The 19439-nt window shown below is 38.3% G+C and overlaps 1 long non-coding RNA gene across 1 annotated transcript in view; it reads right to left on the bottom strand.

The window, feature by feature from the left end:
* LOC132430705 (uncharacterized) overlaps window positions 1–19439 on the bottom strand; it is a 109415-nt gene that overhangs the window by 78044 nt on the left and 11932 nt on the right. Inside the window, exon 2 of the long non-coding RNA XR_009520550.1 lies at window positions 11392–11530. This is a non-coding gene — a long non-coding RNA (uncharacterized lncRNA). The remainder of the gene's footprint in view (window positions 1–11391; window positions 11531–19439) is intronic.

The raw sequence follows: 19439 nt of genomic DNA, 5'->3' as shown, positions 1-19439 counted from the left end.
TAACAGAGTGAACCTCAGTAATGGAGCATTAGATAGCTTAGTTTTGGTGAGGGAAAAGACGAAGAGAAGATGGAGGAAGTGGAAAATCTAAAGTCCAAGGCACTGAGGTAGGGAGAGTTTGGGGAGGGCAGTCAAGGGGAAACACAACCCAATTTGTAACAATCAGGGTAGAGTTGAAACCCTCAAGGCAGGAGGAGGCGGTAGAAAGAGAAAAATAGAAGGGTACCAAACCCAATCTTGGCCTAAGGGACAAACCCATGGAAACTAATTAGGGGAAAAGAGCTAGAACAAATAATGAGAAACTAGTAAAAGCGGAGGTAAATTGGGCACAACAGACTCCTGAGCCTATCTCCGTTACAGAATAAGTATCACATATCGCTCTTTGTAGAAACGATTTATTTGCTTGCACCCTTCTCCAGGTCATGGGTTTTTAGAGGACAGGGACTCTGTGTATATTTTATTTGTGTGGGACCAGAGCCTGGTGCACCGCCTCGCACACTGTAGAGGCTCAATTCATGTTTGAAGGGTAAATGAATGAAATCAGTTTCCTTTATTTTCTATTACATAAAATCCTTGCTATGAAGAACCAGATGTACTTCATATATGGTGGCACTTCAGCTGTATACTCAGGATTCTTAGAGGTGCTAAGGCCCTTTGAAAAGTATAAACTGTTTCATTTACAGAAAAGCAAATATCTTTTCTCAGAAATGTAGTAATGTCCAATATCTAACAAATACTGTTTAGGTGATAATTATTGTCATTTGTAATAGGCATTTTACTTATTTTCAGGGGTCTTTATTTATGGTTAAGCATGCTTCTTTACATATTCTATTTTTATATAAATCATTTAAATCAAACTCTATCTTGACTTCTACTGCATTATACTTCAATATTTGTAAGACAGATTTAGATAAAATATAGCTAATGGGGCTTCCCTGGTGGCGCAGTGGTTGAGCATCCGCCTGCCAATGCAGGGGACGCGGGTTTGTGCCCCAGTCTGGAAGGATCCCACATGCCGCGGAGCGGCTGGGCCCGTGAGCCATGGCCGCTGAGCCTGCGCATACGGAGCCTGTGCTCCCCAACGGTAGAGGCCACAACAGTGAGAGGTCCGCAAAAAAGAAAAAAAAAAAAAAAATATATATATATATATATATATATATATATATAGCTAATGATTCCAAAATAGTTCCTCTAGACATGCTATACGTTTTAACTTAATTTCCTTCTTACGTATCAGGAGAAAATTGTATGAGATTTTTTTTCCCATGCATCTCTCTTTCCTCATTATCAAAGTATTCATACTGAATTATTTTAAAAAGGCAACGTTTAGTATTCAATCAAATAATAAGGAGAACGTGTTCCTTCTCAGTGGTTTAATAATAATTCTTGCATCACCAACCCTGAATATTCATGTTATGGAAATGTGTCCTACTTCTATAGATTTCATCACTGTCAGCTGGTGCCACAGCAGAACACAGGAACACTTAGTCAGTCTTAATACATTCAGGATTTCAGCAATTACCAAAATGTCTTCCCTGACTTACCATCAATAATTCAACTTTTGAGGAATATAATACTGAGACACAGGAGGCTGACCAATAAATATGCTGCTATTCTTTGGAAAACAGGGACCTAACTGCATAAAATTGTGATATCACTTCACTCAAGTCTTACTTCAGCTATATCTGCATGACACAAAGACGACCGATCGATTCTGTGGGGGGAAATAAATCAATCAAGCCAGGTTTTTTCGTCTTTAGGTAAATGACCTATAGCATATTTATTTTTTCCCTCATTTTGCTGTTAGAACATAGTTTGTCACTGGTCTGATACTCATCATCCTCCCTCAAAACGTATTTATCATGCTTTAAAACCTCAATTCTGACCTTGGGCTAGTCAATATCTCTAAGATCAGTTTCTTCATCTGTAAAATCAGAAAGTTGGATTGTGTTGGGATCAACAAATTTGTTCTGTAAAGAGACAGATAATAAGTATTTTACGCTTTGAGGGCCATACAGTCTCTGTAGCAACCAATCAACTCTGCAGTTTCAATGCAAGAGCAGCCATATATAATACGTAAATGTGTGGGCATTTCTGTGTTCCAATAAAATGTTATTTTCAAAAACAAGCAAGCAGCAGGACAGATTTGGCTTTGTGCAGTAGCTTACCAACCCCTGTCAAGGCTCTTTCAAATCTATGATTCTATATGTTAGATACATATAAGGCACCTGAACACCAGAAGAGGGAATGAACTCATCTAGCCCCTCAATAACCCAGGATTAAAGGTGCACAGAAATTCCCCATTACTGAAAACTTCCTCTGAAAAAATCAAGTAGACCTAAGTAAACCCAGCTGATTAAAAGATTAACAAAGGTCCCTCCACTCTGGTCAGTCAGCATACATTTTATTGGTAGCCCAGGGTATACAGACACTAAAAAATCCAGGCCAAGTCTCTAAGTTATTTCTGGATGAGGGGAGAATATGCACATGAGCTTACAAGAATAATAGGATTTCACTCCAGGTTTTGTTGCTTTTGACTGCGCTGAAAGAACTCATCAGCATTAAAACAAATATTAGGTCACACTGCAGCTTCAAACTTAGAGAAAAAAAAGAGAACCATTTTTCATCTCTATATAGAGTACCTATTTCATTGAGTAGCTCAGGTGGTGAAAGCCTCAAAAGTCAAGGTCAATAAAAAAGTCAAGGTCATGTGTTAATCCCTTGTGAATGTCTGTCTATGAAGGTCTGCAGTTTCATTTGTCCCACCACTATGAATTACGCACATACAAATATAAACACAGAGGGACCATAGCTTGAGAATGCTCATCTGTGGAGAACAAGTAGATAACTGTGTGCTGAAAGATGATTCTGTGACATTCAAAATAAATTTTTTAAAAATTGTAGGGGGTATTACAACTGCCTAAGAAATATGTCCATAGTGACAAAGAATCCTAAGATAATAAAAAGAATGACAGATCTCATTTGGTTTACAGCAGTTTCTCAACCTCGGTACTACTGACATTTGGACTGGATAATTCTTTGTCGTCAGGAGCTCCTGTGCATTGTAGGATAGTTTACAGCATCCCTGGCCTCTCCCCACTAGATGGAGTAACAGCAGCTCCCTTTTCTCCTCCCTTAGTCATGACAAACAAAAATGTCTCCAGACACTGACAGATGTTCTAGATAGAGGGAGGAAAGGGTAAAATCACAACTGGTTGAGAACCTGTGGATTACAGAAACTTAAGATATAGAATTAACCATCATCCACACTTCAGGAGTCAAGTGGTACCCCAGACCCAACCTGATATTCACAAATATTTTATTACAATGACTTCCAAGATCCCTTCTGACTAATTATTTCCTCATCCCAATACATCACAGAATCACCCAGACGACAATGAGAACAAAAGTGCAAGGGATATTATCTGGAGGAGGATTACTACTGTCTTAGTCCTTTGTCCTAATCCTAAGCAGTATCTAACCCTTGCCCAATGGCAATGTTACCATTTCTAAATTTTACACACAGGGAAATCAGACCCAACTCACTATGTATCCCACTTAACTCCTAAATTATTGTTCATGATTGCTTGTTCCAGTTACTGGTAAAAAGACTTACAGAGCCTTAGGCCATAGCTCAGTGACCCAGCACTGAGTCAGTCTGTATGAATTTGAGCTCTTAAATCCCTGATTTCAAACTTTGTTCCAGGACCTAGGTCTCTTGTATTCCTACCATTCCACAGTTTTCTTAGGCAGTAGTGCCTATTCTCCAGACCTCACTGTTGGGTCCCCACTACCTGCTACACACTTCCCAGCTAACCATAATCTATTTGTTGAGATTTCATTGGGTAATTTCCTGCTAATATCTTCCCCTATCTGCTCTTGTGGGTAGAACCTTGTGGTGCTACTCCACTTCTGTGTTCCAACTAACTCTGTTCTGTGAGGTCTCATTGTTGCATCTGGCCATGAAATCAATCATCTATTTATTCATTCCAAAACAACAGTAATCACAGAGGAAAGAGAGGAGAAGCAGTTGTGTGGTTACTTCAAAGGCATCCCACCCTGAAAAGCTTTCTAGTACAACCTGACAACCAGAACTCTGATTATTAAAAGAAAAATCTGCTCAGGATATGCTGTTATGTTGTATTACTATGATATGAGGCTTTCTAACATTCTGAGTCATGCAGAAATTTCTACCACTCTCTGATATTACAGGTAGAGAAGACAAAACCAGAAAGAAGTCAGCAACGTGATACCAAGAAGAACCATCCATGAATGGTTCTTCTCTGCATGATAAAGTAAAAACAGTAGAAACAATAAAAAGTGAAGACAAAACATGAGATATTCATTTTTAAATCTTACACAAAATCATGTTTGACCCCAATTTGAGGGGAAATAATATTAAGTCATGTTTAAATATAAACATAGGGATGTATATTAATGTACCCTTGCTTTAATAGTCATATACCCAGGAAAAGTTTATTCAAGCATAAAAGTGACCGGGAAACATTTAAACACAAAAGTGAATTTTATTTCACCTCTGAGGTGAGGTTAAGGAGAAAGTGTTTTCTTGGCTTGTGCTGCATATAATAAGCACCAGTGAAAAAAATATCTGAAATATAAACATCCTAAACTGTAGAGGCTTAACCACATGACATGTAGAATCTCCAAAGGTACGCAGTGAGAAGAGCATGGGCCAGGATCCCAGGGGGGGTAAGGGTGGGCAAGAGGCTGGGGTTGGGACAGGGGCAGATAGAGCTCACGCAGCTGGAAGTATACAGCATGAGAGGTTGGCTACTACGCAAATCCTAATGACAAAGAGGACTGCCCCAGTGCTCAGGGTGAGGTTACTTCCACAGAGACATTTCGAGTGGAGCCCAGCAGCAGGCAAAGACCATAGCAATACCATGATTCAAGGAAGGTCCACCTGGTTGGAAGTAAATCCCCAGCCACTAGCGCAAAGGTGTAAATAGTGAAAGGAAGAAGTGTGAGATGGACAAATTCTAGAATGGCAGTCATGCCTCAGTCAAACATCCTGGGTTCCAGACGGAAACAGAAGTGTAAATCAGGTATAAAGTCAGAAATCCAGGAAGTCAATTTCTAGAATCTATCCACTAGAAAAGACAAAGTTCTAGCTGAGCCTTGCTCATTCATTCATTCATTCATTTATCCAATCCTTTGTTCACAAATTCATACTAACCACCTACAAAACATTGCTAGACACTGTTCCTGGCCCTATGGATTCAACAGGGAAAAACAAGCATCATCCCTGCCCTTGTAAAGAGCTTTGCTGGAATTGCTTCGGGGCTTGAGTAGTGGTGAATATTTAGGTTAAAAAACTTCATCAAGACAGGGCTGTTGGACACTACCAGTGTTAGCAAGATTGAACTGCCTGTGCCCCTGAAAAATTCTGCTCCAGCCCACAGGCAGCCAGATCAGTAGCAAGAAAAGAAATGTAGTTCTATGACCTTATAAACATATATTAAATAATAAATGGAGGACAAGGTGATGATGATGATGAGTAGTTATATACTTGTTTCATGATCCAACCAAGAGACTGAAATCACATCATTTATTTAAACAGAAAGTAATATAAAGAATTGTTATATTCACTAGTTTGTTGTATTTTTTAGATTCCACATATAACTGATATCATATAGTGTTTGTCTTTCAACAAGCTAGTGAATATAACAAAAAAGAATCAGACTCACAGATGTGGAGAACAAACTAGTGGTTACCAGTGAGAAGAGGGAAGCGGGGAGAGGCAATAAAGGGGTAGCGGATTAAGAGATACAAACTATTTATGTATAAAATAAGCTACCAAGATATATTGTACAACATGGGGAATATAGACAATATTTTATAAGAACTATAAATGGAATATAACCTTTAAAAATCGTGAATCACTATACTGTACAAAAAAGAATTGTTAATTCAGTAAAAGTTGTTAATTAGCTATTGAAAAGACAAAAAGAGAACTCTAAGTTATCACAGAGATAGTAACTGCAAGATGCAACTGCCATCACTGAGTTTGGAGAAATAAAGGAAGAACTGGGAATTATTAACTGTTAGAAGACTGGAGGACAGACCCCATGGTGTTGAAACTCAGATTTCTGAGAAAAGGAGATACTCAGATGGTGCTAGGTCCCTGAGCTCAGAAGTAGGAGGCATCCCAGACCTGGGGAGGAGATGTCCCAGAACTCTGAAAATGGGGAGCTATCCAGCTGCTACTGGGGTCTTTAAGGGTTGGCTCTATGGGTGTTGGGAAAAAACTGCAAATTGGACTCAACTGCTGCTATTGGAACAAACTGCTGCTACAGAGGTAAAGAAGCACTGCTGGGGTGACACTCACGGGGGGAAAAAAAGCCAATAGAAAACAAATAGGAAGAAAAACAGAAAATAAGAGCAAAGAGGAAGAAGCATGTTCCATCTACTTCCTCCTGCTTGCAGTCTCCCTCTAGCACCTCCAATGACAGAGTTAAACCAATTGACAAAGCAGAAATGTGATTTGCAGACGCCCAGCCCCAGTATCAAAAAGCAAAGTATAGAAGAGTGGCTTTGAAACTGAGAGATGATAGTTTAAATAACCATCCCAGCAATCTAGCGCAAATTATTTACCTTTTGGAGACACAGTTTGTCAAATAAGGACAATAATGCCTACCACAAGATGTTTTGAGAATTAGACAAAATATATATAAAGTACTTCACATAGTGCCTGAAAAATAAAATGCATTTTTTCACAATTAATGGTTTCCACTCCTGATTCATCCTTCCAAGTACATCTGCCACCTCTGGTGCCTTCCTTAAACAACTACATTGTAGAACCCCATGTGTGGCCTAATCTATTGCCAGAATATATCTCAGCAGGAAAAGTCTATTTATAAGGCCTCAATCAACAGGGAAATCTTCTAAGTTGGGGACCATATTTTGGCTGTTGTATTTTCACTTCCATTCCTCCCTGTCATCCTGAAAATCTGGCAAAAAATATCACCTACACACTTCCTTGCACTTGCCACCATCAATCCAATAGGCTGGCTTTCCATTAAGACACATTCAAGTTCCTTCCTTCCACTTCGCAAACAGTTCTAGCAATGTTTCATACTTGATCCAACACCTTTCACCCCAAAGAATTGTCTTCAATACCTTGTGGCCAGGAGGATCACATGCCCAAAAAGCAGACATAGGAACTCACTATCATTTTCCTGATGTTCTCTATCCAGCAGCCATTTTCCTCAGCAACATTCCAGACATCAGACACCTAAGGCCTAGGTAGAATTACTGAAAGCAGAGCAGTATCAGATGCGTTATGGCACATTTTAGAGGCAAGAGCCACCGTGGCCCTGAATGGCCCATAAAAACCAACTCTTACAAAAAATCAAAATATAGCTCTTCCACAATCTTGCCTAAAATTGTGGGTTCCTAATAGTTCATTCCCTTCCAGACCATGGCTCATGAGGTTCTACCTTTATTAACTCTAAGACCTCGGGAAATTTTCTTAAACCTCTAAGCCTCACTTAATTCCTTGTGGAATGGAATCCCTAACATTATCTCACATTTTGTTGTAGGAATTAGAAAAAACCACACAAGTTCAAGGAGAGGGAAGAGATGGGGAGTTGTTGTTTAGTTGGTATAGAGTTTCAGTTCTGCAAGATGTAACAAGTTCTGGAAATCTGTTACACAGCAATGTGAATACATTTAACACTACTGAACTGTACACTTAAACAGATACAATGGTAAACTTTATGTTCTGTGTTGTTTACCACAATTTAAAAAAATGTTTACTGAATGAATGAATGAATGAATATAAAGTTCCTATCACATGTGCAGGCACACACACACATACAAACACACACACGCACAACACAGATTCATCACAATGTCTGGCACATCACAGGTATTCAAATATCCATGAGGTTTTGCCTTTTTTGCCTTTGAGTCTCCCAACAATCTCTTGACTTCAGCCTCACCTGCATGAATTACTAATTTTTCTTCCTCTGAACACTGTGTAGACCTAATCACATTCTGTCCAGTGTTACTCCTTAACATTTCAGTTTGGGCATGCTTTATCTTGCCAAATAGATTGTCAGTTCCTGCAGAGAAGGGACCATATCTTATACTTCTTTTAATGTTCCCCCCTTCACATCCAGTGCAATCTTTGCATTAACTGTTGGCTGAGATTCTACTTCAAATGAGATGCACCTTCCCAGAGACAAAACATTCCAGTTGCTGCTGCCTGCTCTTGGTCCTCTATCATCATAGATCAACATTTATTGACCTGTTATTTATATAGAGATCTCTGTTAGGAAGACGGGGTAAGAGCAATGGACAGGGAAGATAGGAAGACAACTAAATGATATGTAAGATAAGATTATTGTCCTCAAAAGGCTTACAATCTATTTGCACAGACAAAACAAACATACAGAGGTTGGTAAAATTGCAAGGAAAAAAAGCTAAGTATCCACTGAGTGTTACGGACAATGCAGGTATTCAAGAGGCCATGGATACTTCATGGGAAATTAAACAAGAGATGAGCTTTAGAAAAACACAAGCAATAGAGTATATATTCTTTAGAGTTAAGATGATTCTTCAGGGGAAAAAAATGTATCTTCCTACTAACTCTGAGATAAAATTATTATACATTTTCAAGATAATACTAATAACAACATTATTTCAGGCACTGCAGTAGACTCTACATACTATCACTAATCTAAAAAAAAGGAGGGGGTGGTATAATCCCTGTTTATACATAAAGAAACAGTGTGAAAGAAACTAAGCTACTTCTCTACAGATGCAGATAGTAAGTACTGGATTTGAACACATCTGTCTGACTCCAAAGCATGAATTCTTCCCACTATACAACTCATTCATTCATCAAACATTTACTTAGCAAGTGTTGTGCTGAAGATAAAAAACTATGTAAAACATGATTTCTTCCTTCAAGTAGTTCTGGTCTGGTGAGGAGGCAGTTATAGAAAGAAACCATTTCAACCAAATGTGGTGAGTCCAAGAATAGAGACTTGCAGAAGAAGTTATGGAGTACATAGGAAGGAAAGTTAATCCATCCTGGAAAATCCTGGAAGATTTCCTGGAGGAGCAGAATTCTTTGTTGAGTCTAAAGGAATAAAAGAAACAACAACAGCTTACATTTATGTACTTACTAGGCAGATACTATTACTAGCCCTGATTTACAGTTGAGAAAAATTGAAGCACAGAGAAGTGAGCAACTTAAATCATTTATAAACAAGTGGTAGAGCCAGGATATGAACCTATTCTCTCTTAACCTCTACAGTATACTGCATATGAGTAGGAGTTTGCCAGAAAAGTAGACTGAAGAGGAGCATTTTTTGCAACAGGAAAATTGAGAGCAAGGCAAAGGCAAGAAACTGCCCTGTACGGGACCATATAAGTACCGTATGACTGAAGCAGGAAATAACAAGAGATGAAATTAGAGAATTATGGGCCAGACCACAAAAAGTCTTGTGTAACATGCTAGGCTCTTAGAATTTATCCTATAAACTATGGAAGAATGTCTTCAGATTATGCCAGCTATTTGGAGGATGAATGTCAGTTAAGACTAAAGGGAAGGGAGTCCATTAGGAGACAGTCGTCGTTATTATTATTATTATTATTATTACTGTAAAAAACAAACAACATGAATTTATTCTAATAATTTGTAAGTATACAGTACAGTAAGGAGACCATTTTAAAATACAACAGAAAGAGAATGAGAACTTGAACTTGGGTGGAGAGAACAAGATGGAAAACTAGGAAATAAGACATGTCTAAATGGCAAAATAGGCAGAACTTGGTGATGAACTGAATATGCCTACCTCCCTATCCATCAGCATTTCCTTTTTAAAATAATTTATTCAGGAAAAGAGACAGCATAAATGTATGCATTTGTCCTTCTGAACTGGTTACGCATGGTGCTAGGCCCAGTAGCATTAAAAATGATTGAGACACACTTCCCATCCTAGAAGAACCTGCAGTCTGGAGTGGGAGTGAAGAACAAGACAAGCGCAATAAAGGGTTATGTGGTTATGAAAGAAACAGGTACAACATGCTCTGGGGATCCAAGGCAGGAATAGTTATCCCCAACCTCGGGAGATCAAAGAAGGGTTGAAGGAAAAGATGCCCCAAACTGAATCTGAAGAAATGAGCAGACACTTCCAGTGGATCATGTATTACTTGACGTAAATGTTTCTCCAGTGTAGTGTGGCAGGAACACAACAGAACAAACAGTTTCAATGAATTATGCAGAGGAGGTGGGGGGGGGGGAGATAAATATGTGGACCCCTGAAGGTATCAAAAGTAGAGCAGGAATTTGTTAGCTGCTAGTTCCTCCATTAAAACACCAAAGCACAAGTGGGAAAGTGAGGTCACAAAAAGATGAAGGTGGGGAACAAGATAGTGATCTGCAATAAATCTACAAGAAGTGCTTTGGTTTTATAGTGCTGTCTGTGGCCACACCATCACACTCCATCTAGCTCCACCTTGAGGCACAGAGTCAGAGCTCAGTATGCTTGGAGAAGTATATAAGTCTATTAGGTATACCCTGAAACCTAGCATTTCCTATAATTGTAGGATGTTATCTTGAGATTCACAGTTATGGCTATGTGCATCAGGCAGTTCCTACTGCTCTTCTAAAGGATTTTAAATCACCTCATAACAACTTATGTTTAAAAGCCTCACTGCCTCAGTCACAAATATTGATCTTTGTGAACAAAAGTACCTTTTTTTGACAAATGTGTTTATAGAGACATTATTTTTTTTTAAATGCAATGCCCAATGTCAGAAAAGCAATATTATTCATGAATATAAACTCTCAGACTTGAAAAAGAACACCTTTGTTTAACCTGTTTAATATACAACATCTATGCAAACAATTCCTAAATCTCAAGCATCTTTCTGGAAATGGCTATTCATTCCCTTCTAAAGTCAAATTTCTACTGCTGTCCCTAACAATTAAACAAGAAAAAAGGAAATTCAGTTGCTGAAATTGATCACAGATTTTCAAGTTCATTTAACATACTGTCTTCAACACAACAACATAGGCTACAAATCTAGTTCTTTGATTTTGAATAATCTCAATATTCTTTATAGGGCAGTTTAGAAGTATTTTTCCTTAAAAAAATAAAATGATTTATCTAGAGGAAAAAATGTCTAATAAAATCATTTTAATTAGTTGTACACATTAATCATGAAATTGCACAGAATAATTATAGTGACAGTTCTCCACTTACTATAATGAAACATAGTGAGAATGGTTAGAATATAAACAGATCAGAGGGACTATGAAGGTAAGTGTTATTTGGCATAATTTTACCATGATTTAGTAAAGACTATGTCTCCCAGGATAAAATAATAGGTTCTCATTATATGAAGGTGACTTACTTGGAATCGGGAACCAGAAACTCTTTATTTCTCATGACCAGCCATCCCCAGTCCAAATCCCACATTCAGGAGCATCAGAATCTCTGACCACATGCCAAAATGAAGACAGATGGATACAGAGCTGTCACATATTCAGTACCTGCAAAAAAAAAAACTGGAGTTATGACATCAGAAGACAGTAGGCTAAGGCCTAAAGAGTCCTGCTTTTTCACACATAGTAGCATGTTTATTCATCCCATTGTACTTCTACAGTTCCCCAGAGGGAAAATAAGTACCTGAAGTTTCAACTGGGAAAGATGACTCACCCCGAAACTTGCTGAGTAGTTTATGAAGGTTTACAATGCTTGTGAATTGCTGCTTGTGTCTTGTGTGCCAGGTAATGGTCAGGATGACATGAGGCAAAAGGGTTTGATAAAATGGAAAATAAAAATCTATGGCAGTCACATATAAAAATGACAATGTGTGTATCATAAACCTTTACACAAACATTTTAGCATATGGTGTATATATTTCAAGTGATATAAGTGCAAAAGAAAAGGCCTTTAGCACAAATTGACCAGCTTCGACACTGGAAAAATACAAATTAACAAAAAAGAAATTCAAGGGAAATTAATGGATCTCATAAATGTCTCAAGGGTGAAAATATTGTTTTCTCCTCAACACAGGAAAGAAAGAATTTCTCGTAATAAATTCTACCAGATATTTTAGTGATGGTGTTATTTCTGTTGCTTTTAAAAATGTATTTTTAATTGTCCTACATATTTCCTTAAGCATACAAAAAGAAATGAGAGTCCTGGGGCGTAGCCAAGATGGCAGAGTAGGAAGGCCCTGAGCACACCTCCTCCCACAGGCACACCAAAATTACAACTATTTACAGAACAACTGTCTATGAGAACAAGCTGAAGACTAGCAGAAAAGATTTTCCTCAACTAAAGATATAAAAAAGGAACCACAATGAGCTGGGTAGGAGGGGCAGAGACACTATGTTATCAATACCCACACCCCTGGGTAGGCGACCACAAATGGGAAGATAATCACAACTGTGGAGGTTCTCCCTAGGAAGCAAGGGATCTGAGCTCCACCTCCACATCAGGCTCCCCAGCTTGGGGGTCCTGCACCAGGAAGACAAGCCCCTATAACATCTGACTTTGAAAGCCAGCAGGGCTTATATACAGGAGAGCCAAAGGGCTGTTGGAAATGAGAGACTCGAGGCACACAAAAGCTCACATGCTCCCAGTCCCAGCACAGAGACCGTAATTTGAAAGGAGCTTGGGTTAGACAACTTGCTAATCTTGGAAAGCTTCCTAGAGAGGTGGGAGGCAACTGAGACTCCCCCGAGGACATAAACACTGGTGGCAGTCAATTTTGGGAGCTTGATCTACCAGGCAGACACTGGTGCTGGCATGCACCATTTTGGAGTCCTCCTTCTAGCCTATCAGTGTTAGGGGCTTACCTGCCCACCAATGGGACAGTACCAGCCCCAGGACCCACCAGGTCATGCAGACAGCCATGCTGGGACCTAAGTGTCCATTGATAGATGAATGGATAAAGAAGATGTAGTATGCAACGGAATATTACTCAGCTATAAAAAAGAATGAAACCTTGCCATTTGCGACAACATGGATGCACCTAGAGGGTATTATGCTAAGTGAAACAAGTCAGACAGAGAAAGACAAATACTGTATGATTTCATTTATATGTGGAATCTAAAACAAATAAACATAACAAAACAGAAACAAACACAGATACAGAGAACAAACTGGTGGTTGCCACAGTGGAGGGAAGTGAGGGGATGAGTGAAATAGGTGAGGGAGATTAAGAGAGGTATAACCTTCCAGTTATCAAGTAAATAAGCCAGAGGGATGTAATGTACTGCATGGGGAATACAGTCAATAATATTGTAGGGCTTCCCTGGTGGTTCAGTGGTTGAGAGTCCGCCTGCCGATGCAGGGGACATGGGTTCGTGCCCCGGTCTGGGAAGATCCCACATGCCGCGGAGTGGATGGGACCGTGAGCCATGGCCGCTGAGCCTGCACATCCGGAGCCTGTGCTCCACAACAGGAGAGGCCACAGCAGTGAGAGGCCCGCGCACCGCAAAAAGAATGAATTTAAAAATTTTAAATTAAATAATATTGTAATACCTTTGTATTGTGACCGATGGTAACTATATTTATCATGGTGATCATTTTGTAATGTATAAAAATACTGAATCACTATGTTGCACACCTGAAACTAATGTAATATTTTAAGTCAATTATACTTCAATAAAAATTTTAATTAAAAAAAAATTAGATTCTCCACTTATCACAGAATAGCCCCCAAACAGGCAATACTATTCCCATTGCTAAAAGTATTTGAAATATATACCAGCATACCATACAAGTCAACTGTTCCCTACAATGCCCTCTCACCAAACTGAGGTGTTTTCACAAACAAAAGGATTCAAAAGCAGCAGAAGTCAGGATGGCTTTTGCAGTTTCTCAAAGCATGACCTACAAAGGAACTCCCTCTCTCTGTGTCATGCAGGCTAATCCCTACTGGTAGCAATGATAACGCTAATATACTGGCTGCACTCATCTGATGTTATTTATGTACCTCCAACTGATGACTAGTAAAATGAGGCTTTAAAAAAAATTCATTAGGTCCCCTTCCTTTTTTCCTTCCCTCCTTCCTTCCTCCCTCCCTCCCTCTCTCTCCCTTTCTCCATCTCTCCAGATTGTCTTTTCTTTTCTCCAATAGTGAAAAAAAATGGGTGCTAGTAGGTCTACATGTACCGCAATCCCTATCTCAGGCTACATTGGAAGACCAATGGATCATCACCCAGAGTAAACCTGTCACTTCTTCACATCACCTACCCACAGAGAAAAAATTCTGTTTCTTATCTATCTAGGTGTCTACATCAAAAGCTTAGGATGTCACCTTTGTTTTTTATCTTCTAATATCCAATAAGTTACCAAGACCCACTATTCTTGCTAATACTCTCAAATCTGTCCACTTACTACCATCTCAATGTCTCCACACAATCTGGGTCTCCACGATCTCTTCCTTGTCTCCTCACTGACCTTGATGCCTCTACTCATAGCCTTTCCATCTGCTCACCACACTGCAGCTAGAGTAATCAATCAAAAATGCAAATCTGGTCAAGTTATTCCTGTTAAAGACACTTCAGTGGCTCCCCCATGTTCTTAGGATAGTCTTGTATGCTCACAATATATGTTTCTGTAATCAGACCCCTGCTTATCTCAACTCCTCTTCACCTTACTGACCCTTACAAAAGTAGTCTGTTTTCACTATCATGAACTACAGCCAAGCTCTAAGGCCTTTGCACCTGTTGCCCCCTCTTACTAGAAAATCCTCCCTGCCATATCCCTGCCTTTAACATGGCTGAAACTTACTCAATCTAAAGGATTCATCTCAGATGTTAGTTCCTCCAGGATGCCTTCTACCTTACCTGCTTGGCACTCCCATAGAAATTGATTATCATCAGTCAGTGTTCACTTTTAGCTTCCCCAACACATCAGTAAGTATTTGTTGAAAAAAAATTTTTAATTCAAATCATTTTGTTGCATGACTGTTGGTTTTACTGTAGCATATGTGTATAAAGATCCAACTTAACTAACAATGAACCAAGCTGCTTAGCTTTGCATCCCACATTTAACTACTTGGACACACATAAACTAGGCAATTTTAACTTTATACTATTAAGGGTTGACAGAGACCCTGATATCATTAAAGTCAAGTCCTATAAATATAAAAATATATGGGTTTATATTTACCAGAAAACCAAGGTTTGAGTTTGCAAGAGCTCACTCTAGTTTTATTAATATAAAAATCAACCTTTATTGTTTCAGGGTCATCTCAGTGACACAAAACTGTCTGAAAATTTATCAACTGCTTCCTTTTCACAGTGATTAAGAACTGCCTGGTTAACAGAGGGTAGAGAATTGCACAGCTGTAACATGCTTAGTGTTATCTGAATGTAAACAAATGTGATAACTGAAAGCAAATTCAATCAAAAGAAACATTACCACTTTCTCAATGATTAACATGAAACTAGTTATCTAATGAAAAAAATTTAGAACAAAAACTTCAAGGTGACCCAAGACTTAGGAGTTCCTAATGTGAAAGCTTAATTCTGTTATAAGTCAGTCAGCATCAATATAAACTCTGTATCTGTCCAATTTAGAAGAATCTCTTGGATAAAAAAATCTAAGGTTCAACTGTCAAACACAGTACCTAAGCTTTGATTTTCAGGATGATGGGTGAGGAAGGTGATGGGTGAGGAAGGGGGGTAAAATGTGAATATTCTCTGTTTGCTTTGATGGTCCACAGTAAGCACAGTTCTAATTAATCTTGCCAGTAAGAGAAGCCATAATCCACAAGGACTCACCTTCCCAGCCAAGCTGCTATTCTACATCCTGTATGGCTGAGTGCAGAATACTGTGCTACCTAACCAAGTATAATTGGTACTGGATGCTCCACCCAGATTCCTTCCTCATCCTTCCCTCAGCTGTTGGGAATACCATCTTTTGACAGTTCACATTTGTGTCCCTCACAGAGAAATGCCCTTGGCCACAAAGAACTGCCTCACTTAAAGTTAAGCTCCCTCTCAGGGGAGAGCTCACAGTCAATGAGCTACTCATACAAAGGAACAAAAACATCTTTGCTTCAATATAGAGTATCTCTGAAGGAACATCCCAGCTCAAGAGCTCCCTAAAGGCTCTACTGATGCCTCAGTTGCACTGTGGGTCAGGTTCTCCCACTTCCTGATCCTCCTTTTCTCACTTCCTTAACAGATGCATTTCTGGAGACGACTTCTCAGAAAACCTCTTCATCTGAGAATCTACTTCCAGGCAGCCTAATCTAAGACTCAAGTCAGTAACTATGAAAGGCAAATATACTAGTATACAGTAATTTTGCTGACTTCATAGGTCTTGGTATCAGTCTTGGTCTTTTGTTACAGATGTCAACCTATTAACTGAGGCAAAGACAAGATCTAAAATTTAATCCACCACTAACTGACTCCAGTTCCCATTTAATTGTAAGAAAATTTAGGAACCAACTCATTGGTACTATAGGTTATCTTACTTTACCCTTTATCCTCAACAATTTTGAATGTTTGGCAAAAATTACTGGATAATTTTATCATCACCCAATTATAAGAGAAAAAATATTCTAGATGAAATTCTAATTAAAAGAGCATAAGAAGAAAAGGAGAATAAAAATGATTTGTCCACAGTAGATCTCTATGTTCTCAAAGATAGGGGAAATGTACTTTTGTTGGACTTACAAAGATTCAGGCCTTTTCTGATCAAAATATAAAAGAATTATTAGAATAGAATCTACTTTTTATGTTCTCAATCAATCTCTTAAAATCTCCTTTGGAAATGAAAGAAAGGTTGCCATGAAATCAACTGATTCATTTATTCCATTCACTTCTCAATCCAAAGGATATGAAAAGATCCTAGGTTTTGAGGTCTTTGTTTTTTCTTTTTTGTCTTTGTTTTTTTGTTTTTGTTTTTTGAGTTTTGTTGTTGTTGTTTTGGTGTCACCATTTTGAAGAGTAGAAATTAAATCAGTTGGTCTGCCTAACTGTAGTCTCATTTGTCTTAGTTGATACAAACCTAAGTTTCTCTTCTAGAGCATATGGACACAAAAACTAAATAGATCACAGTACAACAGCAAATGCTGATGTGCTATCCTTTTAAGAAAATATAATTTTTATGTATAGATGCAAACTGCCAAACAGAAAAGGAGGCTTGCCCACAAAAATAAATCTGTTTCCTTTAAGTAGAAATTTCTGTCAAGTACAAATAGAATCACTAACTTAAAAGTAGTTTCCTATAACTGAATGACAAGGCCCTATTCCTGTTGGGGAAAGGAAGATGCAAGTGGAGGCAGAGATCCATTCTTTTATGTTTTACAGGAAAAATAAAATGATATGTGTCTTTCTCTTTCACTCCCAGTGTATCAAACCTAGACTAGTTTTTCTAGATTTTTCTACAGTTGTCCCTCAGCATTCACAGGGAATTGGTTCCAGGACCCACCATGGATACCATGATCCAAGTATGCCTAAGTCCCATAGTGGGCCCTCTGTATCCATGGGTGCAGAACCAGCAGATTCAGAACCAGCATATGCGGAGAGCCAACTGTATATTTATTGAAAGAAATCTGCTTATAAGTGGACTTGTGCAGTTTGAATATCTGTTATCCAAGGGTCAACTGAACTATGTACTTTTATGAGTAAAAGTGTTTTAAATATTCATATATATAATATATAAATTATATCCATTACTGTGCTAGTAGGTACATTTCAAAAACACAATAATAGAAGTATTATAAAAATAAAACAAAAATGAAATTAAAACTTTACATAACTTCAGTTTATTAATTAGTGGTCCAAAAATTTTTCCTCATACTAAAATATTTTTTTTTTTTTTTTTTTTTTTTTGCAGTACGCGGGCCTCTCACTGTGTGGCCTCTCCCGTTGCGGAGCACAGGCTCCGGACACACAGGCTCAGCAGCCATGGCTCATGGGCCTAGCCGCTCTGCGGCATGTGGGATCTTCCCAGACCGGGGCATGAACCTGTGTCCCCTGCATCGGCAGGCGGACTCTCAACCACTGTGCCACCAGGGAAGCCCCTAAAATATTCTTAATAAAAATTCTAAAATAAAGATCAATGCAATCAAATATACATCATTTCTCTCAAACTTAGCTTAACATTTATTGATGCTATGATTCAAAAGTATGGTTCTAAATTCAATTATGATTGTCATAAGCTAAAAATAAAATGCTAAACAAAGATAAAAAGATCCAAATAGATGAGGCACATTATTGGCTGTGTTTATTAAATCATGAAATTCATTTTACAATCCTTTGAGTGGTTAATATTATATTTAACCCATGGTTTTTTTGCAAGAATCTTTGAAAGTTAATCAAAACCAGATAGCACGATATGGTCATCTACTTAACTAGAAAGACAAACACTACAGTAAACAATTATATGTTGAAAGTGAACTAATAAATATGGGCACTATGGTTGACTCTCACTCTTCCTAGAATAGCTGGGAGACTCTTTAGAACACATGATTATTTGACAAGTTGGCAGTGTAAGGGCACCAGTGTTAAACCACGTGATAAATATTAGTAAATCTGTATTTCTTACTTTCAAGAGGAAATTAATTTTAAAAAGAATTTGAACATTTCCTTCCCAAACTCTCTAGCAATCCAGGGAGAAAATCTCTTACCTAAACAACTGATTCCAAAGAATTGTTTAGAAAAGAAGACACCAAAAATTTAACCTTGGTGTTTTTTCAGGCTTTGCTTCCCTGAGTAGTTAAGCACCTAGACAGTATGATAAGCAGGGTCAACATGTTTACAGATCAGCACACTGCACATATTTTGGTCTCACATGCTCAAAAGTCAAATATACTATTGACCCTTGAATGACACAGGGGTTAAGGGAACCAACTCATATGCAGTTGAAAATTTCTGACTCCCCAAAATCTTAACTACTAATAGCCTACTGCTGACTGGAAGCCCTACCAGTAACATAAACAGTTGATTTACACATATTTTGTATGTTATATGTATTATATACTGTATTCTTACAATAAAGTAAGCTAAAGAAAAAACAGTAAGAAAACCATAAGGAAAATTTACAGTACTATACTGCATTTATAGATGCCATAAGTTTACATCAACTGTTGACAAGATGAACTGTCTGTCAGTACCTACATCAATACTCTATTATATGGTATAAAACACTGTAGATGTTATACATAATACTAACACTAGACATCAAAAACAAAAAGATAGGGACTTCCCTGGTAGCACAGTGGTGAAGACTCCACGCTCCCAATGCAGGGGGCCTGGGTTCGATCCCTGGTCAGGGAAATAGATCCCACATGCATGCCACAATTAAGAGTTCGCATGCCACAACTAAGGAGCCCACATGCCGCAACTAAGGAGCCTGCCTGCCACAACTAAGACCTGGTACAACCATATAAATAAATAAATATTGAAAGAGAAATTCATTTTTATTTAC

This window comes from Delphinus delphis, chromosome 9 (genome assembly GCF_949987515.2).
Source record: "Delphinus delphis chromosome 9, mDelDel1.2, whole genome shotgun sequence".
In the NCBI taxonomy this organism is placed as follows: domain Eukaryota; kingdom Metazoa; phylum Chordata; class Mammalia; order Artiodactyla; family Delphinidae; genus Delphinus; species Delphinus delphis.
The sequence above is the reverse complement of the archived record's forward strand: the minus strand, read 5'-3'. Positions and strand labels throughout refer to the sequence as shown.